This window comes from Salmo trutta, chromosome 7, assembly GCF_901001165.1.
Source record: "Salmo trutta chromosome 7, fSalTru1.1, whole genome shotgun sequence".
In the NCBI taxonomy this organism is placed as follows: Eukaryota; Metazoa; Chordata; class Actinopteri; order Salmoniformes; family Salmonidae; genus Salmo; species Salmo trutta.
In genome coordinates this window covers 32,708,158-32,731,613 of record NC_042963.1, presented here as the reverse complement: position 1 = coordinate 32,731,613, position 23,456 = coordinate 32,708,158, and the positions used below count along the sequence as shown (strand labels likewise).

Sequence of the window (23,456 nt, the reverse complement as noted above, 5' to 3'; positions counted from 1 at the left end):
AGATTTATCCGGGGCTTTGGGCAGGTAGCGGCTCCCATTACCTCACTGCTTATTAAGGGGGTACCGGTGCGACTGCAGTGGTCAGCTGGGGCAGACAGGGCTTTTAATCAACTGAAAGCTTTGTTTACTTCGGTTCCAGTGTTGGCTCATCCTGATCCCTCCTTACAGTTCATAGTAGAGGTGGATGCATCCAAGGCTGGGATAGGAGCTGTAATGTCTCAGCACTCGGGTACACCACCGAAACTCCGTCCCTGTGCGTTCTTCTCGAAGAAGCTCAGCCTGGCAGAGAGAAACTATGATGTAGGGGATCGGGAGTTGTTGGCTGTAGTTGGAGCTCTGAAAGCGTGAAGGCATTGGCTTGAGGGGCTAAACACCCTTTTCTCATTTGGACTGATCACCGCAATCTGGAGTACATCCGGGCGGCGAGGAGAATGAATCCTTGCCAGGCAAGGTGGGCCATGTTCTTCACCCGTTTTGTGTTTACTCTATCCTACCGACCAGGTTCCCAGAACGCTAAGGCAGACGCACTGTCTCGCATGTATGACACAGAGTAACGATCCATGGATCCCACTCCCATAATCCCGGCTCCTTGCCTGGTGGCACCATGGGAGGTTGACACGGACATCGAACAGGCGTTACGTGCGGAACCCACTCCCACCCACTGCCCAGTTGGACGTAAGTACGTTCCACCTGATGTTCGTGATCGATTGATCTGTTGGGCTCATACATCACCTTCCTCTGGTCATCCTGGCATTGATCGGACACTGCGCTGTCTTAGTGGGAAGTACTGGTGGCCCACTTTAGCTAAGGACATGAGGGTGTATGTTTCTTCCTGCTCGGTGTGCGCTCAGTGTAAGGCACCTAGACATCTACCCAGAGGGAAATTACAACCCCTACCCATTCCACAACGACCATGGTCACATCTATCGGTGGATTTCGTTACGGATCTTCCTCCGTCACAAGGAAACACCACGATTCTGCTAGTTGTGGATCGGTTTTCTAAGTCCTGCCGTCTCATTCCTTTGCCCCGTCTCCCTACGGCCCTACAGACTGCGGATGCCCTGTTTACTCACATTTTCCGGCACTACGGGGTGCGTGAGGATATAGTGTCTGATCGGGGTCCCCAGTTCACATCAAGGGTCTGGAGGGCATTCATGGAGCGTCTGGGGATCTCGGTCAGCCTGACTTCGGGGTTTCACCCTGAAAGTAATGGGCAGGTGGAGAGAGTTAACCAGGATGTGGGTAGGTTTCTGCAGTCTTATTGCCAGGACTGGCCGGGGGAGTGGTCGGTGTTTACCCCCTGGGCAGAGATGACCCAAAATTCCATCATAGTGAGGCCCCGGTATATGTGCCGGGAGACCGGGTCTGGCTCTCGACCCGAAACCTGCCCCTTCACCTGCCCTGCCGGAAGCTGGGTCTGCGGTTTGTGGGGCCATTTAAAGTCCTGAGGAGACTGAACAAGGTATGTTATTGGTTACAGATTCCCACTAATTGTCATATTAACCCCTCGCACTGCTGGAGCCGCACGTCGGGGGGAGGTACTGTCACGACTTCCGCCGAAGTTGGTGCCTCTCCTTGTTCGGTCGGCATTCAGCGGTCATCGTCATCGGCTTTCTAGCTGCCACCGATCCATGTTTCTTTGTCCATTTGTTATGTCTTGATTGTTCACACCTGGTTCCCATCTCGTTATGATTATTTCCCTATTTAAACCCTCTGGTTATCATGATGTTTTGTGCGTTATTGTTTTACTGATGGTCGTGTTAGTTGTGTTTGTCGTTATTGTTTTAACCCTGCGTGGATTTTGCATGATGAGCTTTTTTTCTAGAGTAAATACGTATGTTTTACTCAGTTCGGTGTCCTGCGATTGACTCTATTTCTCATCTCCAATACACGGACACTGACACAACCAGCATTCATCCATGTATACGGGAAAGAGTCTAGCTACATTTTCAGTTATTATCCATTTCTAATTTTGTCAGAAAGTCATTTTCATTGCAAGTTAAAGCATACTGTTAGCTGGCTGGCTCGCTAGCTAACATTGCATATATGATCTAGTAATATTTTTAGTATCTCAGAATGCCATTTGCATTTATGGCCGACTAGCTAGCTAACATTGAACATAGTTGGTTAGCTTTAGCTACCTGCAGATTCATGCATGGTGCATGGTAGTATGAGTTGGGATTAATTTATGGTTCATTGTTTAGCTACGTAGCTGGTTAGCTATCATGTTTAAACAAAAGACTCCACTATGCAAGTAGCCATTTCACTGTACTGTTTACACCTTCTGTGTCCTGTGCACATGACAAATAAAACTTAGATTTTATTCGATGCAGTTTGTAAGATATAAGCCAAGGACAAGATAGTGTATACGGTACACTGGGTGGGTTTCACGGAAGAATACTGTACCAAGTTATCTAGCTGAATAAACTAAGTTTGAGCCTATTCCTGGAAACATTGAACCACTGTAGTTTACATCAATTACAATTTCCAAAGTGGAAGTTAGAAAAGTTATATTTGAGTGTTTCAGTGAATGGTTAGTGAGGGAGGCCCTGCTCTCTCGCTTCCCCAGTTGTTTAGTTAATTTTCATTCCAATCTCCTTTGCATTAGCGTAGCCTCTCCTGTAGCCTGTCAACTATGTGTCTGTCTATCCCTGTTCTCTCCTCATCGGCACAGGCCACACAAACGCTTCACACCGCATGGCCGCTGCCACTCTAACGTGGTGGTCCTAGCGAGCACGACCCACGTGGAGTTCCAGGTCTCCGGCAGCCTCTGGAACTGCCAGTCTGCAGCGAACAAGGCAGAGTTCATCTCAGCCTATGCTACCCTCCAGTCCCTCGACTTCTTGGCGCTGACGGAAACATGGATTACCACAGGAAACACTGCTACTCCTACTGCTTTCTCCTCGTCTGACCACGTGTTCTCGCATACCCCGAGAGCATCTGGTCAGCGGGGTGGTGGCACTGGAATCCTCATCTCTCCCAAGTGGACATTCTCTCTTTCTCCCCTGACCCATCTGTCTATCTCCTCCTTTGAATTCCATGCTGTCACAGTCACCAGCCCATTCAAGCTTAACATCCTTATCATTTATCGCCCTCCAGGTTCCCTTGGAGAGTTCATCAATGAGCTTGACGCCTTGATAAGTTCCTTTCCTGAGGATGGCTCACCCCTCACAGTTCTGGGTGACTTTAACCTCCCTACGTCTACCTTTGACTCATTTCTCTCTTCCTCCTTCTTTCAACTCCTCTCCTCTTTTGACCTCACCCTCTCACCGTCCCCCCCTATTCACAAGGCAGGCAATACGCTTGACCTCATCTTTACTAGATGCTGTTCTTCTACTAATCCCACTGCAACTCCCCTCCAAGTCTCCGACCACTACCTTGTATCCTTTTCCCTCGCGCTCTCCTCCAACACTACTCACTCTGCCCCTACTCAGATGGTATTGCGCCGTGGCAACCTTCGCTCTCTCTCTCCTGTTACTCTCTCATCTTCCATCCTATCATTCCCTCTGCTCAAACCATCTCCAACCAATCCTCCTGATTCTGCTTCCTCAACCCTCCTCTCCTCCCTTTCTGCATCCTTTGACTCTCTATGTCCCCTATCCTCCCGGCCGGCTCGGTCCTCCCCTCCTGCTCCGTGGCTTGACGACTCATTGCGAGCTCACAGAACAGGGCTCTGGGCAGCCGAGCAGAAATGGAGAAAAACTAGCCTCCCTGCGGACCTGGCATCTTTTCACTCCCTCCTCTCTACATTTTCTTCCTCTGTTTCTGCTGCTAAAGCCTCTTTCTACCACTCTAAATTCCAAGCATCTGCCTCTAACCCTAGGAAGCTCTTTGCCACCTTCTCCTCCCTCCTGAATCCTCCCCCCCTCCCTCTCTGCGGATGACTTCGTAAACCATTTTGAAAAGAAGGTTGACGACATCCGATCCTCGTTTGTTAAGTCAAACGACACTGCTGGTCCTGTTCACATTGCTCTACCCTATGCTTTGACCTCTTTCTCCCCTCTCTCTCCAGATGAAATCTTTCGACTTGTGACGGCCGGCCGCCCAACAACCTGCCCGCTTGACCCTATCCCCTCCTCTCTTCTCCAGACCATTTCCGGAGACCTTCTCCCCTACCTCACCTCGCTCATCAACTCATCCTTGACCGCTGGCTACGTGCCTTCCATCTTCAAGAGAACGAGAGTTGCACCCCTTCTCAAAAAACCTACACTCGATCCCTCCGATGTCAACAACTACAGACCAGTATCCCTTATTTCTTTTCTCTCCAAAACTCTTGAGCGTGCCGTCCTTGGCCAGCTCTCTTGCTATCTCTCTCAGAATTATGTTATTGATCCAAATCAGTCAGGTTTCAAGACTGGTCATTCAACTGAGACTGCTCTTCTCTGTGTCACGGAGGCTCTCCGCACTGCTAAAGCTAACTCTCTCTCCTCTACTCTCATCCTTCTAGACCTATCTGCTGCCTTTGATACTGTGAACCATCAGATCCTCCTCTCCACCCTCTCCGAGTTGGGCATCTCCGGCGCCGCTCACTCTTGGATTGCGTCCTACCTGACAGGTCGCTCCTACCAGGTGGCATGGCGAGAATCCGTCTCCGCACCACGTGCTCTCACCACTTGTGTCCCCCAGGGCTCAGTTCTAGGCCCTCTCCTATTCTCGCTATACAACAAGTCACTTGGCTCTGTCATATCCTCACATGGTCTCTCCTATCATTGCTACGCAGACGACACACAATTAATCTTCTCCTTTCCCCCTTCTGATAACCAGGTGGCGAATCGCATCTCTGCATGTCTGGCAGACATATCAGTGTGGATGACGGATCACCACCTCAAGCTGAACCTCGGCAAGACGGAGCTGCTCTTCCTCCCGGGGAAGGACTGCCCGTTCCATGATCTCGCCATCACGGTTGACAACTCCATTGTGTCCTCCTCCCAGAGTGCTAAGAGCCTTGGCGTGACCCTGGACAACACCCTGTCGTTCTCCGCTAACATCAGGACGGTGACCCGATCCTGTAGGTTCATGCTTTACAACATTCGCAGAGTACGACCCTGCCTCACACAGGAAGCGGCGCAGGTCCTAATCCAGGCACTTGTCATCTCCCGTCTGGATTACTGCAACTCGCTGCTGGCGGGGCTCCCTGCCTGTGCCGTTAAACCCTTACAACTCATCCAGAACGCCGCAGCCCGTCTGGTGTTCAACCTTCCCAAGTTCTCTCACGTCACCCCGCTCCTCCGCACACTCCACTGGCTTCCAGTTGAAGCTCGCATCTGCTACAAGACCATGGTGCTTGCCTACGGAGCTGTGAGGGGAACGGCACCTCCGTACCTTCAGGCTCTGATCAGTCCCTACACCCAAAGAAGGGCATTGTGTTCATCCACCTCTGGCCTGCTCGCCTCCCTACCTCTGCGGAAGCACAGTTCCCACTCAGCCCAGTCAAAACTGTTCGCTGCTCTGGCACCCCAATGGTGGAACAAGCTTCCTCACGACGCCAGGACAGCGGAGTCAATCACCACCTTCCGGAGACACCTGAAACCCCACCTCTTTAAGGAATACCTGGGATAGGATAAAGTAATCCTTCTAACCCCCCCCTACCCCCCCCCCCCCCAAAAAAAGACATAGATGTACTATTGTAAAGTGGTTGTTCTACTGGATATCATAAGGTGAATGCACCAATTTGTAAATCGCTCTGGATAAGAGCGTCTGCTAAATGACGTAAATGTAAATGACTCCTTAAAGAGGTGGGGCTAAGGCTTAAGAGGGTGTGAATGATGCTGAATGGGTGTAGAAAAAGAAGTGCTCTCCAGTAGGTGTACCAAAACATTCATGGCCATTTTCTCAAAAGTGGGGTTACAAGTTCATCAACTTTCATTGTTCCTCAACTGCATTGTATGATATACAATTTTTCAGCTCCCAACTTTTATCCAAAGTAAAAAAATAAATGTCTTAAATCAGATTTTGCTACAGTACATAGGACCAAATATAGGTGGTGGGTCACGTGTGGCATTTTTTTCATGGCTTCCTTTCATGGTGATTTTACCCAAACACTGGGAGGAAAAGAGTGACTGATTGGAACAGAAAGAGAGAGCAAGAGAGAGGGAGAAATAATGAAGAGAAACAAAGACAAAGGATGAAAGTGATGACTAGCATGCAGATGTAAGAGGGAGAAGGAGAGAGAGAGCACCTATGCACATGCGAGGAGAAAGGTAGATAGAGAGCTGAAGAAAATGAATAAAGGAATATGAGAGCACCTATGACGCACAGGAGAATGACTAAGAGAGAGCAGGGCTGGGAGATAAAGGAAGAAGGGGAGAAAGAAAGATAGCAGAGAGAAAGCAGGTGGATGAAAGTGGTAGATAGATGTGCTGGGAAATGTAGAAGGTCAGCTGTGTGTGTTGGGGACATTAGGTGATGGAGTGGAGAGGATGGAGAGACAGAGAGATTCAACTCTCCACAGCCAATCCAGAAAACATATCTATCTATCTATCTATCTATCTATGTATCTATGTATGTATGTATGTATGTATGTATGTATGTATGTATGTATGTATGTATGTATGTATGTATGTATGTATGTATGTATGTATGTATGTATGTATGTATGTATGTATGTATGTATGTATGTATGTATGTATGTATGTATGTCCCTAAAGACTCACTGGCTGTATGTTCTCAATCAATGCATGTTCTCATCTCAATGTACAGTAATTATGTCTGATCAGTTGTTTTTTGTTGTTGTGTGTATATGTTTTTCTTAATAATTTGTTTTATTACGGTGAACAAATATGGAGGTGACTAACCAAAGTTATTGCACACTAAACTACTACTGACTACTGAATTTGTTTGATAGCTGAATTAATAGATGTAAAATAAATTTGGGAGGTGATTCCCCTGTCTCATCTCCTACTAGGTAACAGTGTTTGTCAGCCTGCTTGATTGGTGTGAACAGCTGGCAGAGGGAATAAACTAGACCCTTGTCATCTAAGGTGTGTGTGTGTGTGTGTGTGTGTGTGTGTGTGTGTGTGTGTGTGTGTGTGTGTGTGTGTGTGTGTGTGTGTGTGTGTGTGTGTGTGTGTGTGTGTGTGTGTGTGTGTGTGGTATTAAGGTTAAGTCATGTCAGTGTGTGTTCTCTTGCAGAACGCTTACTCAGAGCGACAGCAATCAAACGGAGAGAAAAACAGACACAAATCGTCACGACTACAATGAATCCCAGCAAACTAGCACCACATCACACACACACATCCTGTGGTGTAGTAATAACAGTTGATTAATATAACTTACATGAGTACAGTGCATTCGGAATGTTTTCAGACCCCTTGACCTTTTCCACATTTTGTTACGTTACAGCCTATTCTAAAAATTATTCAATTGTTTTTTCCCCAATCTAACTGCACACAATTGCCCATAATGACAAAGCAAAAACAGGTTTTTAGAAATGTTTTCAAATGTATTAAAAATAATCTGAAAAATGACATTTACATAAGTATTCAGACCCTTTACTCAGTACTTTGTTGAAGCACCTTTGGCAGCGATTACAGCCTCGAGTCTTCTTGGGTATAACGCTACAAGCTTGGCACACCTGTATTTGGGGAGTTTCTTCTTCCTTCTCTGCAGATCCTCTCAAGCTCTGTCAGGTTGGATGGGGAGCGTCGTTGCACAGCTATTTTCTGGTCTCTCCAGAGATGTTCGATTGGGTTAAAGTCTGGGATCTGGCAGGGCCATTCAAGGAGATTCAGAGACTTGTCCCGAAGCCACTCCTGTGTTGTCTTGGCTGTGTGCTTAGGGTTGTTGTCCTGTTGTTGAAGGGTGAACTTTTGCCCAAGTCTGAGGTCCTGAGCACTCTGGAACAGATTTTCATCAAGGATCTCTCTGTACTTTGCTCCATTCATTTTTCCCTTGATCCTGACTAGTCTCCTAGTCCCTGCCACTGAAAAACATTCCCACAGCATGATGACGCCACCACCATGCTTCATGATGCCAGGTTTCTTCCAGACGTGGCGCTTGGCATTCAGGGCAAAGAGTCAAATCTTTGTTTCATCAGACCAGAGAATCTTTTTTCTTATGGTCTGAGTCCTTTAGGTGCCTTTTGGCAAACTCCAAACAGGCTGTCATGCGCCTTTTACTAAGGATTGGCTTCCGTCTGGCCACTCTACCATAAAAGGCCTGATTGGTGGAATGCTGCAGAGATGGTTCTCCTTCTGGAAGGTTCTCCCATCCATCTCCACAGAAGAACTCTGGAGCTCTGTCAGAGGGACCATCGGGTTCTTGGTCACCTCCCTGATCAAGGCCCTTTTCCCCCGATTGTTCAGTTTGGCCGGGTGGCAAGCTCTAGGAAGAGTCTTGGTAGTTCCAAACTTCTTCCGTTTAATAATGATTGAGGTCATTGAAGGTTCCTGTGGACCTTCAATGCTGTAAACTTTTTTGGTACACTTACCCAGATCTGTGCCTTGACACAATCCTGTCTCGGGGCTCTACGGACAATTCCTTCAACCTCATGGCTTGGTTTTTGCTCTGACATGCACTGTGTCATGACTGGCCTGCTCGGGTCAGGTTACCGTAGACCACAATCCTACAGAGAGATCTCTCATACCCAGTAGAGGGGAAGAGATCGAGAGGTATGTAGATGAGGGCAGCAGACACAATCCCTTTGTCCTCTCACTATGGAGAACTGTTCTCAGAACATTAACATGCAATAAATGGACTTTGGGACAATAGGTTTCATCAGCAACAATGGTGGTAATGACGATAGATGGAATATGAAAATGAATGTCATTTTTGTTATGTTAATTAAAGTTAATGGACGACGTTATAACAACAACATTGAAACTTGATGAGTTTTCCAAATATGTGCCTGATGTTTGCATATTGTACTTGTGTGGAAAATGTCCAGATCAAAGATAATGTTTTTGTAAAGATGAAATGTGAAGTTAGTCGTCTAAATTGGATCTGAGTAACTTGGTACGCCCACAGAATTGCCCTAAAGGCGGAAACGCCCATTTCTGACCCGAAGGTATAAAACATGTGACTTAAGAATTAACATGCCAGACTAAGTGACCCTGAGCTGCAGCCAAGGTCTGAGTGGTCAGCAAACCCAAAACGCAACCCGAGGTTGAAGAAGACAAAGGAACCTTTTAACAACCTATGCTACGGACGAGTAGCTGTATCTAAAGGGGGTGAATTCAAGCAGGACCACCCGGTCACCACTCTCCAAGGATTCGTGTGTCTACACTGTTTTCCTTCCCACGCTGGAACCATCCACACGGCTGATTAGCTCTCCTCCGAAAACCCCTCTTCAGAGCAAGGGCGAGGAAACAGACCACTAAGAGAAAGGACACTGACATCGTGAGAAGAAACAGAGAGTTACACCCGGTAACCGAAGACGGACCGTCATCAGAGAAGTCGGAATCCGGTCCACGCAGAGACACCCATCGGAGACCTTCAACACCAAATTACATCATTATATTCTGACCCATAAGAGCGGCAGTTCGGGGCAAGGTTGGGTTAAAATAAGCATAACTGACAAATGCACCCAAGTGTGTTTTTCTATCATGCACCCAAGTGTGTTTTTCTCTCTCTCTCACTCTCTTTTGAAATCCCCATTTTGTGTAACACGTGTCATATTGTGTTGGCCCACTAGGGAGCTGTTTCATTGTACTAAGTTCTAATCAATAGCCTAGACTGTGTTTGCGTATGTGTATCTTATATTATCATTTTAGCTTGTTAGCAAATAAATAATCAGCTCAATTGGTGTGGTACGGACTTATTTGGTGAGACTCGGGTTCGTGCAGATTCCCGGATTATGCGACATTCAGAATGAGACTGTAGAGGAAATGTATTAATTCGTGACTGTTGTAAAATCAATATTCTGATATTCTTTGAGTTAATTTGGGAAATAGAAACTCAATAAAGCTAAAACTTTCCCATGATGCCACAGGTTAATGAGTTAATAATTGCCTGATTCATTTAATCACGTAATTATGAACCGTTAATCATTCGACGAGCAGCAGTCGTCACATTAATCAATACAACGCCACAACAACTGTCAATTGTGGGACCTTATATAGACAGGTGTGTGTTTTTCCAAATCATGTCCAATACATTGAATTTACCACCGGTGGACACAGATCAAGTTGTAGAAACATCTCAAGGATGATCAATGGAAACAGGATGCACCTGAGCTCAATTTTGAGTCTCATAGCAAAGGGTCTGAGTACTTATATAAATAAGTAAAAAATAATAATAAATATTATACATTTGCAAATAAATAAGGTATTTCTGTTATCTATTTGAATAAATTAGCAAACATTTCTAAAAACCTGTTTGTGCTTTGTTATTATGGGGCATTCTGTGTAGATTGATGAGGAACAAATATAATTTAATACATTTTAGAATAAGGCTGTAACTTAACAAAATTTGGAAAAAGTCAAGGGATCTGGATATTTTCCGAATGCACTGTATACATAAGAATATCATTGTGTGGTAGATTAGACTGACAGTGAGAGAGAGAGAGAGAGAAAGAGGGGGGAGCTAAAGAAAGAGAAGGTGAAAGAGAGAGAGCGAGAGAGAGAGAGAGCGAGAGAGAGAGCGAGAGAGAGAGAGAGAGAGAGAAAGAGAGAGAGGGAGGAAGAAACAGATAAAGAGAGAGAGAGAGAATGAGTGAGGCAAAGAGAGAGAGCGAGAGAGAAAGATCGAGTGAGAGAGAGAGAGAGAGTATACATACAGTATATAACAGAGATGATTAAAGCTAAAGAATAACATACAGTTGAAGTCAGAAGTTTACATACACTTAGGTTGGAGTCATTAAAACTAGTTTTTCAACCACTCCACAAATTTCTTGTTAACAAACCATAGTTTTGGCAAGTCGGTTAGGACATCTACTTTGTGCATGACACAAGTAATTCTTCCAACAATTGTTTGCAGACAGATTACTTCACTTATAATTCACTGTATCAAAATTCCAGTGTGTCAGAAGTTTACATACACTAAGTTGACTGTGCCTTTAAACAGCTTGGAAAATTCCAGCAAATGATGTCATGGCTTTAGAAGCGTCTGACAGGTATAATTTCAGTCAAATGGAGGTGTAACTGTGGATGTATTTCAAGGCCTACCTTCAAACTCAGTGCCTCTTTGCTTGACATCATGGGAAAATCAAAAGAAATCACCCAAGACCTCAGAAAAAGAATTGTAGACATCCACAAGTCTGGTTCATCCTTGGGAGCAATTTCCAAACGCCTGAAGGTACCACGTTCATCTGTACAAACAATAGTACACAAGTATAAACACCATGGGACCATGCAGCCGTCATACCACTCAGAAAGGAGACGCGTTCTGTCTCCTAGAGATGAACGTACTTTGTTGCGAAAAGTGCAAATCAATCCCAGAACAACAGCAAAGGACTTTGTGAAGATGCTGGAGGAAACAGGTACAAAAGTATCTATATCCACAGTAAAACGAGTCCTATATCGACATAACCTGAAAGCAAGGAAGAAGCCACTGCTCCAAAACCGCCATTAAAAAGCCAGACTACGGTTTGCAACTGCACATGGGGACAAAGATTGTACTTGGAGAAATGTCCTCTGGTCTGATGAAACAAAAATAGAACTGTTTGGCCATAATGACCATTGTTATGTTTGTTGAAAAAAGGGGGAGGTTTGCAAGCCAAAGAACATCATCTCAACCGTGAAGCACGGGGGTGGCAGCATCACGTTGTGGGGGTGCTTTGCAGCAGGAGGGACTGGTGCACTTCACAAAATAGATGGCATCATGAGGTAGGAAAATTAGGTGGATATATTGAAGCAACATCTCAAGACATCAGTCAGGAAGTTAAAGCTTGGTCGCAAATGGGTCTTCCATATGAACAATGACCACAAGCATACTTCCAAAGTTGTGGCAAAATGGCTTAAGGACAACAAAGTCAAGGTATTGGAGTGGCCGTCACAAAGCCCTGACCTCAATCCTATAGAAAATTTGTGAGCAGAACTGAAAAAGTGTGTGCGAGCAAGGAGGCCTACAAACCTGACTCAGTTACACCAGCTCTGTCAGGAGGAATGGGCCAAAATTCACCCAACTTATTGTAGGAAGCTTTTCGGAAGGCTACCCGAAACGTTTGACCCAAGTTAAACAATTTAAAGGCAATGCTACCAAATCCTAGTTGAGTGCATATAAACTTCTGACCCACTGGGAATGTGATGAAGAAATAAAATCTGAAATAAATCATTCTCTCTACTGTTATTCTGACATTTCACATTCTTAAAATAAAGTGGTGATCCTAACTAACCTAAGACAGGGAATTTTTACTAGGATTAAATGTCAGGAATTGTGAATAACTGAGCTTCAATGTATTTGGCTAATGTGTATGCAAACTTCCGAATTCAACTGTAGGTTCCTAATCAGACAGGCTATGGTTGTTATTATTATCATGATTACTGAGCTGATTATTCGTTTAACTAATTAACTAAAGGTCTAACCCCCACAGCTACAGAATGAACAGTATGATGCTCTGCCCCCTTTCCACTTGTTGAATATAGCCTCTCTCTTCAGGAAGCCAACAGACTGTGAAACTCTCTGCAAATATACACAATTCAGAAAAACACAAGCAGTATAATAAAACAAGTATTATACAGAATTTTAGCTAAATAAGATAACTGTCTCCCTAATATGAATTGCAAGCAAAACGCTTAGACAGACTGTATGTTTACATTTGTCTATGTCTCGCTGTTACTGTGTGTGTGACTATTAACAGAGTTGAAAGTGTTATCTCTCCTCTTAGGGATTGTCATATCAGACAGTTGCTCTTTAGCCTTGTTAGACTGAAGCCTTATTTAGTTCATTGACACGCAAACAAACACTCGCTCAGGAAAACAATAGCTGCCAATTATCCACTGCTCCCTCAATCTCTCTCTCGCTCTCTCTCTCTGTGTGTGTGGGTGTGGGAGTATGTGTGTGTGTGTGTGTGTGTGTGTGTGTGTGTGTTTGTGTGTGTATGTGTGTGTGTGTGTGTGTGTGTGTGTGTGTGTGTGTGTGTGTGTGTGTGTGTGTGTGTGTGTGTGTGTGTGTGTATGTGTGTGTGTGTGTGTGTGTGTGTGTGTGTGTGTGTGTGTGTGTGTGTGTGTGTGTGTGTGTGTGTGTGTGTGTGTGTGTCTGGCGCCGTGCCGGGAGACCGACAGTTCAACGTTTCCCAACGTTTGTTTATTCATCTAAGATGATTTAGTTATCATTGTGGGCCAATGAAAAGAAATACCTTTCAGTTGTCTGTTAACCCTATCAGTCCCGAGGCCCCAGCTAAAATAAAATTGTCATTTATCTGACTTTCATATACTGTATCTCCATGTCCAGCCCTTATATTTAGCCTCACAATTAAGTTTTTACCATTTTCTTTTCAGGACAACCAGGGCTACAAGTAGAACACAAAACAATTTGACATAAACAGGTGAATTCATGAGCTATATTGACAAATTAAAAAATAAATAAATAAAGTCAGCCAAAGCAGAAACCTAATAAAAATTAATTTATATGCATGCTGTAAGTACAGAAATGTGACCGGCCAGCCTCGAATCCCCGAGCAGACAAGGTAAAAATCTGCCTTGTTCAGGGGCAGAACGACAGATTTTTACCTTGTCTGCTCGGGGATTCGAGGCTGGCCGGTCACATTTCTGTACTTACAGCATGGTTGTCCTGAAAAGAAAATGGTAAAAACTTCATTGTGAGGCTAAATATAAGGGCTGGACATGCAGATACAGTATATGAAAGTCAGATAAATGACAATTTTATTTTAGCTGGGGCCTCGGGACTGATAGGGTTAACAGACAACTGAAAGGTATTTCTTTTCATTAGCCCACAATGATAACTAAATCATCTTAGATGAATAAACAAACGTTGGGAAACGTTGAACTGTCGGTCTCCCGGCACGGCGCCAGACACACACACACACACACACACACACATTAACCCACTGAACAGTGGGTTAACTGCCTTGTTCAGGGGCAGAACGACAGATTTTTACCTTGTCTGCTCGGGGATTCGATCTTGCAACCTTTCGGTTACAAGTCCAATGCTCTAACCACTAGGCTACCTGCCGCCCCAATGACACAGACTGGGATCGAACCCCAGGCTGTAGTGATGGCACAACACTGATGCAGTTCCTTAGACGGCTGTGCAACTCGGGAGGCTGGCCGGTCACATTTCTGTACTTACAGCATTGAAAATAACAATTTGTTCTTAACTGACTTGCCTAGTTAAATAAAGGTAAAAAAAATCTAAGAAATATTACTGGGCGTGACTGGGAGTCCCATAGGGTGGTGCACAATTGGCACAGCGTTGTTACGGGAGGGTTTGGCCGGAGGGGCTTTACTTGGCTCATCGCGCTCTAGCAACTTCTTGTGGCAGGCTGGGCACCTGCAGGCTGACAACGGTTGTCAGTTGAATGGTGTTTCCTCCGACATATTGGTACAGCTGGCTTCCGGGTTAAGCGAGCGGGTGTAAAGAAGCGCAGTTTGGCAGGTTATGTTTCGGAGGTCGCATGACTCGACCTTCGCCTCTCCCGAGCCCGTTGGGGAGTTGCAGCGATGAGACAAGATCATAATCACGAAAAAGTGGGGTAAAAATTACACACCATTTAATTACATTTTTATAAAGAAATATGAACGACTGGCTCGATTCGGTCATTTGAAATGTTTATTTTTTTTACATTGGATAAAAGTAGAGATACAGAGCTAGAAAATGGTGTATCATACACTACAGTTGAGGAACAATGGGAAAGTAATTCTGCTTTAAAAGTTGATAAACTTTTGAGAAAATTGCCCTTGAATGTTTTGTTAAACCTAATGGAGAGCTCTTCCTTGTCTACACCCATTCAGCATTGTTCATACCCTCTTAAACCTTAGCCCCACCCATCTCTTTAAGGACTTACATGTGAGGCCGTTTTCTAAACAACCAAAGATTTCAAGACTAAAGGCTAGTTTATACTACAGGTGTGTTTGTAAATTCAATCTGGAGTGTCAGAGTGTGCTCTGGGCGTTCGTAAACTCAGAGCACTGTCAGATTGTCAGTTCATAAATTTAGAGCGTTTCGTTCTCGGAGTGTTCAGAGCACACACTGGACGCTCTTGCCGAGGAGTAGGGTTGATCCGAGCGTTCTGACTTAACAACAGCAGTCAAGCACCCAAGCTAACTGGATAACGTTGGCTAGCTTGCTAGCAACTTCCAGACACAAATGAGAGAACAGCTCACTCTGACCATTTTTGCTCTGAAATCGGAGTTGGCTAGCCAGAGCAAATTTACCAGATAAATCCATCAACAGTTATCGCAGTGACATCATGAACATTCTATTGAAATGGTTACTTGCATAGTGGAGTCTTTTGTTTAGACATGTAGCTAGCTAGCTAGCAAAAAAATGAACCATAATCCCAACTCATAACGTTACTACCCTGCATGAATCTGCAGGTAGCTAACCAACCAGGTTCAATGTTAGCTAGCTAGCTAGCTAACATTACGTTATAACTAGCAATGCAAATGGCTCTGAGATACAAATGATAATACTACACAGAGCCAGACAGCTAATGTTCGCTAGCTAACAGTATGCTTTAACTTCATATGAAAATGACTTTCTGACAAAATTAGAAATGTGTAATATCTGAAAATGTAGCTAGCTAGACCATCTTACCAATATACATGGATGGACGCTTCTCCCTCTCTGTCACGGATGCCATGGTTGCCCTTAGTTTGAAGATGTAATCCAGAGACAAGTGTTTTATAACAGCCTTCTGTGTGTTCTCTTTTCGACTCCCTCTGCATATTTGCAATCAAACGCCAGAATTGTCGCCATCTCCTTAGCTATCATACTCTAATTCCACTGGGCATTCCACTGATTTCAAAACTCAGTCCTCCAGAAAGTGTAGAGCAACACTGCAGTTCTACTACGTGATATCTTTCAAAAAAGCAGCATTAGAAAGGATTACCTACACATACTGACCAGCTCATGTTATAGACAGAAACGTGCTACATGGCAGACCAATCTGAACACATGAACACATGTCCAGTCCATCCAATCATGGCTAGCGGGAAGTTTCCTTTATTTTTCCCGTGGCTAAACCAACTAGGCTCGTAATTTAACAATTTTAATTGTATTTAAAGATGACATACAAGTCTGTTATTAAGGCACATGAAAGTTCCCATGTTCCAGAAGGCATTTCTGACAAAAAAAAACGCATTTAGATTATTATTTTTTTAAGTTTACGTTCAAACGGCTCTCCTGTGAAGTAGTGATGCGCGACATACGCCTAGTTCCCTGAAACGAGTCACAAATTATTTGCTCAGTGTGAAATTAATATCCAACTAGTCAGTAACAACTGTGTGGAGTTTGGAGTTGATGACAGCAACTATGTGAGCTTATTGCAGTTTTATAAACACTATGTTCTTGGATTTCCTATGATTTTCTATGTAGAAGAACCTCTTACCTTCTAACGACTCTTGCATGGCTTCTAAGCATCATAGAGCAAATCATGTTGCATGTGAGTGTTTGTGAGAGTAGATAACTTTTAATAGTTTGTAGCTCAAACCATTAGGACTCTTACAGACGTTTTTGTAAAATGACCGGCCCCAGGCCACTTCGGTATCCGCCCTTGTCTCACAAACACTGCTCTAGTTCAGCACCCATTAATCACATAGACTTGGTAACAACGGATGCAGAAAAAATTGACAAATCCAATGGCACACCCAGAAGTCTGTAGCACAAACACACAATGTTTAGCCCTTTCCCGCAGTCAAATAACCTAGTGGCCTCATGGGTGGAATGTTATTCATATTTTTCATCATTTCATCATTAACAAACATCGATTGTTTTGTCAAACAGTTTTGTTATATTTCCGTTGTCTGTGGTGTATATAAAGTGTAATATTGGGACGCAAACTCAAAATGTAATACATTTAAACTCTATATCTGTCAAACGCTGATCTGTTTCACCTGTCTTTGTGCTTGTCTCCACCCCCGTCCAGGTTTCGCCCATCTTCCCCATTATCCCCTGGGTATTTATACCTGTGTTCTCTGTTTGTCTGTTGCCAGTTCATTTTGTTCGTAAAACCTACAAGCGTTTCTTTCCCTGCTCCTGCCTGTTTCTTGCTCCTGTTTTCTAGTCCTTCCTGGTTTTGACCGTTCTGCCTGCCCTGACCCTGAGACTGCCTGCCAATTTGTACCTTACCACACCGTTCTGGATTATTGACCCCGGCCTGTCTTGACCTGTCGTTTGCCTGCCCCTGTGGTTTGTAATAAAATTGTTTCTTCTACACTGTCTGCATCTGGGTCTTACCTAAACGTGATAATATCTGACATGGTACAGGTGTCATCTTCTTTTTAAGCCCATAATCATGTGTGTGAGGTGTATACTTTTGTTTTAAAGTAGATGAATACCAATAAACACTCTGTGTGACCTTGATTTAGCCCACTGCAGTAAAAGGCTAAAAGGGGTTAGAAGTCCAAATCGCGCCGGCGTTGCGGTATGACTCATTGGGTTAATGGTCCTGCACAGCAGAGGCTTTACACAAACACACATTAGGGACTGCCAATCTACAACATGTTAACCTTGTCCTCCAATTAGTGCCTAGAGGTTTGTGCCTTCTGCCGTGTGGTCTTCCACAGAAATGCACACGTATATGAGATCCTGTGACCTCCTCATGGTGACAAATGTCAGACTATACCTGAGCTCCCTCTTACTGAAATAAATCTTCAAAATTATATTTCTAAACTTCCAGCAAAGAAACAGCACACTCGGAAATCAGAAAGGCTTGTCACAGTGAGAGTGCTACAGAACTCCGCAATGTGCTACAGACAGATTATAAGATCATTAGCAGGAACAAAAGAGCAGTCTACCATGAGGGGTTTAATAAGAAATGCATAAGAAATACTGTTTCTGAAAAATGTATGAAAAAGTCAGTAGGCACAGAGCAGCTGTGTGTCCTTAGGACATTAAATCTATAAAAACTTGATGAGATTTCAATGAGAAATACATGAGAAAACCAAGAAGAAAGAACATCTAGGTTTTGTGTAACTTACCCTCAGAGAAGGACGAAGAGTTTCAGTGGAGACAGGAGAGAGACATAGGCCATAGGTAACCATAGAGATTAGGCAGCATTTCTGGCCTGGACAGAGAGAGAGACAGAGAGTTGGGATAAGAGCTTTGAACACAGCTTACAGCAGCAGACAACACACACACACACACTCAGAGACTACATACAGCAACAGCATGTTGTTTGAGGCGTCTCCATGGAAACCCATGTACAGGGAGGGAACTTCCAGAAGGAAGGAAGACAAAAGAGATTTCAGAGGCAAACCCTTAATCTCTTTCACAGGCTGTCCAGTGAGTAAATACACATGCGCACACGCACACACACAGACCAAGATCTGTTCGTGCTTGTATGGTAAAGACAGAGAAAAATGGCTAGTACCTGAAAATATTGTATTTCTCAGATCAACAGTCATTCAATGGTCAAGTTGTTTTATACTGCATTCACACAGCAGCCTTCAGAACAATTCCCTCTCCTCCCTCTCTCCTATCGATCCTCTCCCCTCCTCCCCTCCTCCCCTTCCTCCACCCAATCCTAACATTGGAGCGCAAGCACACACACACAAAAAGAGATAGAGGTGGGTGTGGAGATTAATAAAATATTCAAACACTCCAACACTGACAAACTTTAGAGATAAGTCCCAAACATTGGGTCTACAGTAGCAGTATAACAGCCAAAGAGGAAGCAGCAGGGTTGGGGCAGGAACTGTCTTGTGTGAGCCAGCCCTGCTATACAGGCACCTGATAACCGCCATAAAACGTTGTCTTTCATTCTCTTTCTCTCTCAAACACACACGCACAAACACGTACACACAAACAGGGCAGCAGACAGTGAGTATTTACTGTAGGATTGATGTTGAGCAGCTACTCCAGCCTCTCTTTACACTATCATGCCAAAGTACACACTGATTAATCTCTATACTGCCAATCATGGTGAGTGACATCACTATGTGTGTGTGTGTGTGTGTGTGTGTGTGTGTGTGTGTGTGTGTGTGTGTGTGTGTGTGTGTGTGTGTGTGTGTGTGTGTGTGTGTGTGTTTGTGTGTGTGTGTGTGTGTGTGTGTGTATGTATGTGTGTGTGTGCGCGCCTGTCTACATGCCTGCATGAGTGTGCATATGTGTTACACATGTTGCCCTACCTTATCCAGTATTTTCCCCAAATTGCAGACCAGACCTTTTTGTGCATGTTTATGTCACGACTTCCGCCGAAGTCGGTCCCTCTCCTTGTTTGGGCGGCATTCGGCGGTCGACATCGCCGGCCTTCTAGCCACCGCAGATCTACTTTTCATTTTCCATTTGTTTTGTCTTAGTCTTACACACCTGGTTTCACTCATCCAATTACCTGTTTATTATTTAACCCTCTGTTCCCCATGTTTGTTTGTGAGTGATTGTTTGTTGTATTGTGGTCCGTATTTGTGGACTTGGTAATTCTCTTGTATTTTGATGACTTTGAGTAAAGTTACTTTTATTTACTCATCTCTGCTGTCCTGCGCCTGACTCCTCTGCACCAGCTACACATAGATCCTTACAGTTTACTTATTTCTAGTTTGCAGTGACCTTTATTATATAGTGAACAATTTCAACGATTTTACTGAGTTACAGTTCATATAAGGAAATCACTCAATTGAAATAAATTCATTAGGCCCTATATGGATTTCACACGACTGGGCAGGGGCCCCTGTGAGGGCATAGGCCCACCCACTTTGGAGCCAGGCCCACCCACTGGGGAGCCAGGCCCAGCCAATAAGAATGAGTTTTTACCCCACAAAAGGGCTTTATTACAGACATAAACACTCCTCAGCTTCATCAGCTGTCCGAGTGGCTGGGCTTAGATGATTTCGCAGGTAAAGAAGTTGGATGTGGAGGTCCTGCGCTGGCATGGTTACATGTCGTCTGCAGTTTTGGGTCTGGTTGGACTTAATGCAAAAATCTGTAAAACAACATTGGTAGAGAAATGAACATTTAATTCTCTGGCAACAGCTCTGGTGGAAATTCCAGCAGTCAACATGCCAACCGCCGTTAAACCTTACAGAAGACGAGGAGGACCACAACGAATTGTTGTCACCACCGCTACCGTCACCGAGACCACGCCAGCAGCACGGACTACCTCTGGGACTGAATCTATGGATGGTGTGAACCTGATATCATTGTTTTTATTAAAAACCCCAACCTGTATAACTTTGTCTGTGTGGTGGCCTGAGATCTTAGTACCTGTTTTTGACATGTGTGTGTGCTCCTGAGAGAAGGCTTAGCATCAATGACCTCAAAAGACTTGGTTAACCAACCGAAAGTAAAAGCCTCTTAAAGGACAAGCAATAATCACTTTCTCATAGATGCCATCACAAGCCTATGAAGGACCCCAGATCCAGGAGAGGTGAAGAGCGAATGTATGGTGTGGCCCAACACTAGAGACGCACTGTACTCTGAATAATACCACTAGAGGACTGTCACAGACTGATAAGCTTATCCTTTGATAGTTCTCCAAGGCTCTGTGTGCATATCTGGCTATGAAACGGAGTGTCCATGCTGGTCTCTAAGCCTGAATAAACTAAAGTGTATGGTCTACACAGTCCAACAGCCCAGCCCATCAACACTACCAATTAACAGACACATAACAAAGAACTACAGTGGAACCGTACAGACATTTCACTTTCATATCTTTTCAACTGTCTTGGCAGGCTGACTAGGCTTCTCAGTCACTGCTCTGATTATGGCCTGGTACAGAAAGACTGGGACAAACTTGAAACACAATCAGAACGTATTGTCATCTGTCGAAGTTTCACGGACTCCACCCTCTTTGTTTGGGTTTTACTCGCGGTTAATGTAGGGAGTTCCCTCACCCTAATCCACATTTACTCACAAATCCTGCATCTGTAATAAATTCAAGTATTGTTTTTGTACAATCATGGGTCCTCCACATTCCCACCTAACACTCCCTTGGGTACTCTGGGTCCGCTACTCTACAAGGCCCTAATCTATAAATTTCAGATGACTGGTAACACAGATATGCATATGTTGGTCACAGATACCTTTAAAAAAGGTAGGGGCGTGGATCAGAAAGTTTGTCAGTATCTGGTGTGACCACCATTTGCCTCATGCAGCTTGACACATCTCTTTCGCATAGAGTTGATCAGGCTGTTGATCAGGCCTGTGGAATATTGTCCCACTCCTCTTCAATGGCTGTGCAAAGTTGCTGGACATTGGTTGGAACTGGAACACGCTGTAGTAAACGTCGATCCAGAGCATCCCAAACATGCTCAATGAGTGACAAGTCTGAAGAGTATGCAGGCCATGGAAGATGAACTGGGACATTTTCAGCTTCCAGGAAGTGTACAATACATAACCTTGCAACATGGGGCTGTGCAATATCATGTTGAAACATGAGGTGATGGCGGTGGATGAATGGCACGACAATGGGCTTCAGGATCTCAGAAATGTTATTTCTGTGCATCCAAATTGTATCAATAAAATGCAATTGTGTTCATTGTCCATAGCTTATGGCTCCCCATACCATAATCCCAAAACCAGACCACACGTGGTTGTGAGGCCGGTTGAACGTACTGCCAAATTCTCTAAAACGACGTTGGAGGCGGCTTATGGTAGAAAAATTAACATTAAATCATCTGGCAAGAGCTCTGGTGGACATTCCTGCAGTCAACATGCCAATTGCTAGCTCCTTCAACTTGAGACATCTGTGGCATTGTGTTGTGTGACAAAACTGCACATTTAGAGTTTCCTTTTATTGTCCCCAGCAGAAGGTATAATGATTATGCTGTTTAATCACCTTCTTGATATGCCACACAGGTCAGGTGGATGGATTATTTTGGCAAAGGAGAAATACTCATTAACAGGGATGTAAACACATTTGTGCACACAATTTGAGAGAAATAAGATTGTTGTGCCTATGGAACATTTCTGGGATCTTTTATTTCAGCTCATGAAACTTGAGACCAACACTTTACATGTTGCATTTATATTTTTGTTCAGTGTATGTTATTCATATTCCAGACTCAGGTCCGGAAGCTAATTTCCTGCAATTCTATCAATTTTGCTATGGGGTTTTGTACTGCGTATTTATATAGTGTATTCTCGACATAGCTTATTCTGTTGTGACTACTGTACATTGCATTTTAGTTACACCGTTTAGACACACCGCATATTTACAGTATATACTGGATTCTTGACATAGCTCACTGTATTATATCTACTGCTGTACACATTATTCCTAGTATATCTTGTGTAAATTCAGCCGGTGTAGATACGGTGTAGATACGGTACCCCCTGTATATAGCCTCACTATTGTTATTTTATTGTGTTACTTCTTATTATTTTTTACTTTAGTTTATTTGGTAAATATTTTCTTAACTCTTCTTGAACTGCACTGTTGGTTAAGGGCTTGTAAGTAAGCATTTCACAGTAAGGTCTACACTTGTTGTATTTGGCGCATGTGACAAATAAACTTTGATATGATTTGATATAGATTGCATTTGGATTACTGTTACAGTGCTATTTGGGTTGTTCATTGGATTTGTTCTGACATTTTTCGATTTTTTGTTGTTCTTTCTGTTTTTTTATTTCATTTTTTATTGATTATTTGTGTACCTGTTTGACATTTTACTGCACTGTTAGGAGCTAGTAACAAAGCATTTCATTGTACCCGCTATAACATCTGCTAAACTGTATACGCAACCAATAAACCTTGATTTAATTTACTCTGTGCCTGTTCAGATACTGTACTTTTACAGATTATTGATCTCACACACATACACAAATGCATGCACGCATTGCGCACTCAATTTTACCTCACCTTTCACTGTCCCTCACAGGAGGAAAGTATAGTTAATCACACACACAGAGAATAGGCAAAATATACAGGTTATCAATCAATCACACACCCAATGTGTAGCGTTTAATGACTAGTGTTAATGAATGTAATGGCTTTAGCTGCTTGGGGAGTAGAACCACTTGACAATGGTACTGAAGAGATGTTCTACTTGCCTGCATTTCTGGGGTCCAGGGACCAGATGAACATCAGGGGTCTGCTACTGTCTGCTACAGCACCACAGCAGGGAACAGACCATAAGCTAACTGTTTCTCCCTGGCACGTGATTGATCACTTAATGCCACTGATTGGCTAGGGAGTCCACACGCCTGGATTCCCAGGGACAAATCAGACATTAAAGTAAAGAGGGACAGCTATCAGCACTGTGACCTTCTGTAACTGCTTGTCTGTGGTGTGGCGGAAAGAAGCGCAGGAAGCAGCGAACACTGTGTGGTAATTTTAATAAACCACATGTACAAAATAAAAGGTCTCCCAACAACAGGGAAAATACAATCGACAAGCACAGTCGAACAAAACGCAGTCGACACACAGAAGGACAATCCCGCACAATAGGGAGCGGGCCAGC

The 23,456-nt window shown here is 44.0% G+C and overlaps 1 protein-coding gene across 1 annotated transcript in view; it reads right to left on the bottom strand.

Annotated features, from left to right (window-relative positions):
• shank3a (SH3 and multiple ankyrin repeat domains 3a) overlaps positions 1 to 18,418 on the bottom strand; it is a 383,230-nt gene extending 364,812 nt beyond the window's left edge. The window contains exons 1-2 of the mRNA XM_029758638.1: positions 18,220 to 18,418; positions 18,039 to 18,124 (exon numbers count right to left, since the gene is read on the bottom strand). The gene's annotated coding sequence lies outside the window, so the exon portion shown is untranslated. The remainder of the gene's footprint in view (positions 1 to 18,038; positions 18,125 to 18,219) is intronic.
• Between the last annotated feature and the right edge of the window lie 5,038 nt (positions 18,419 to 23,456).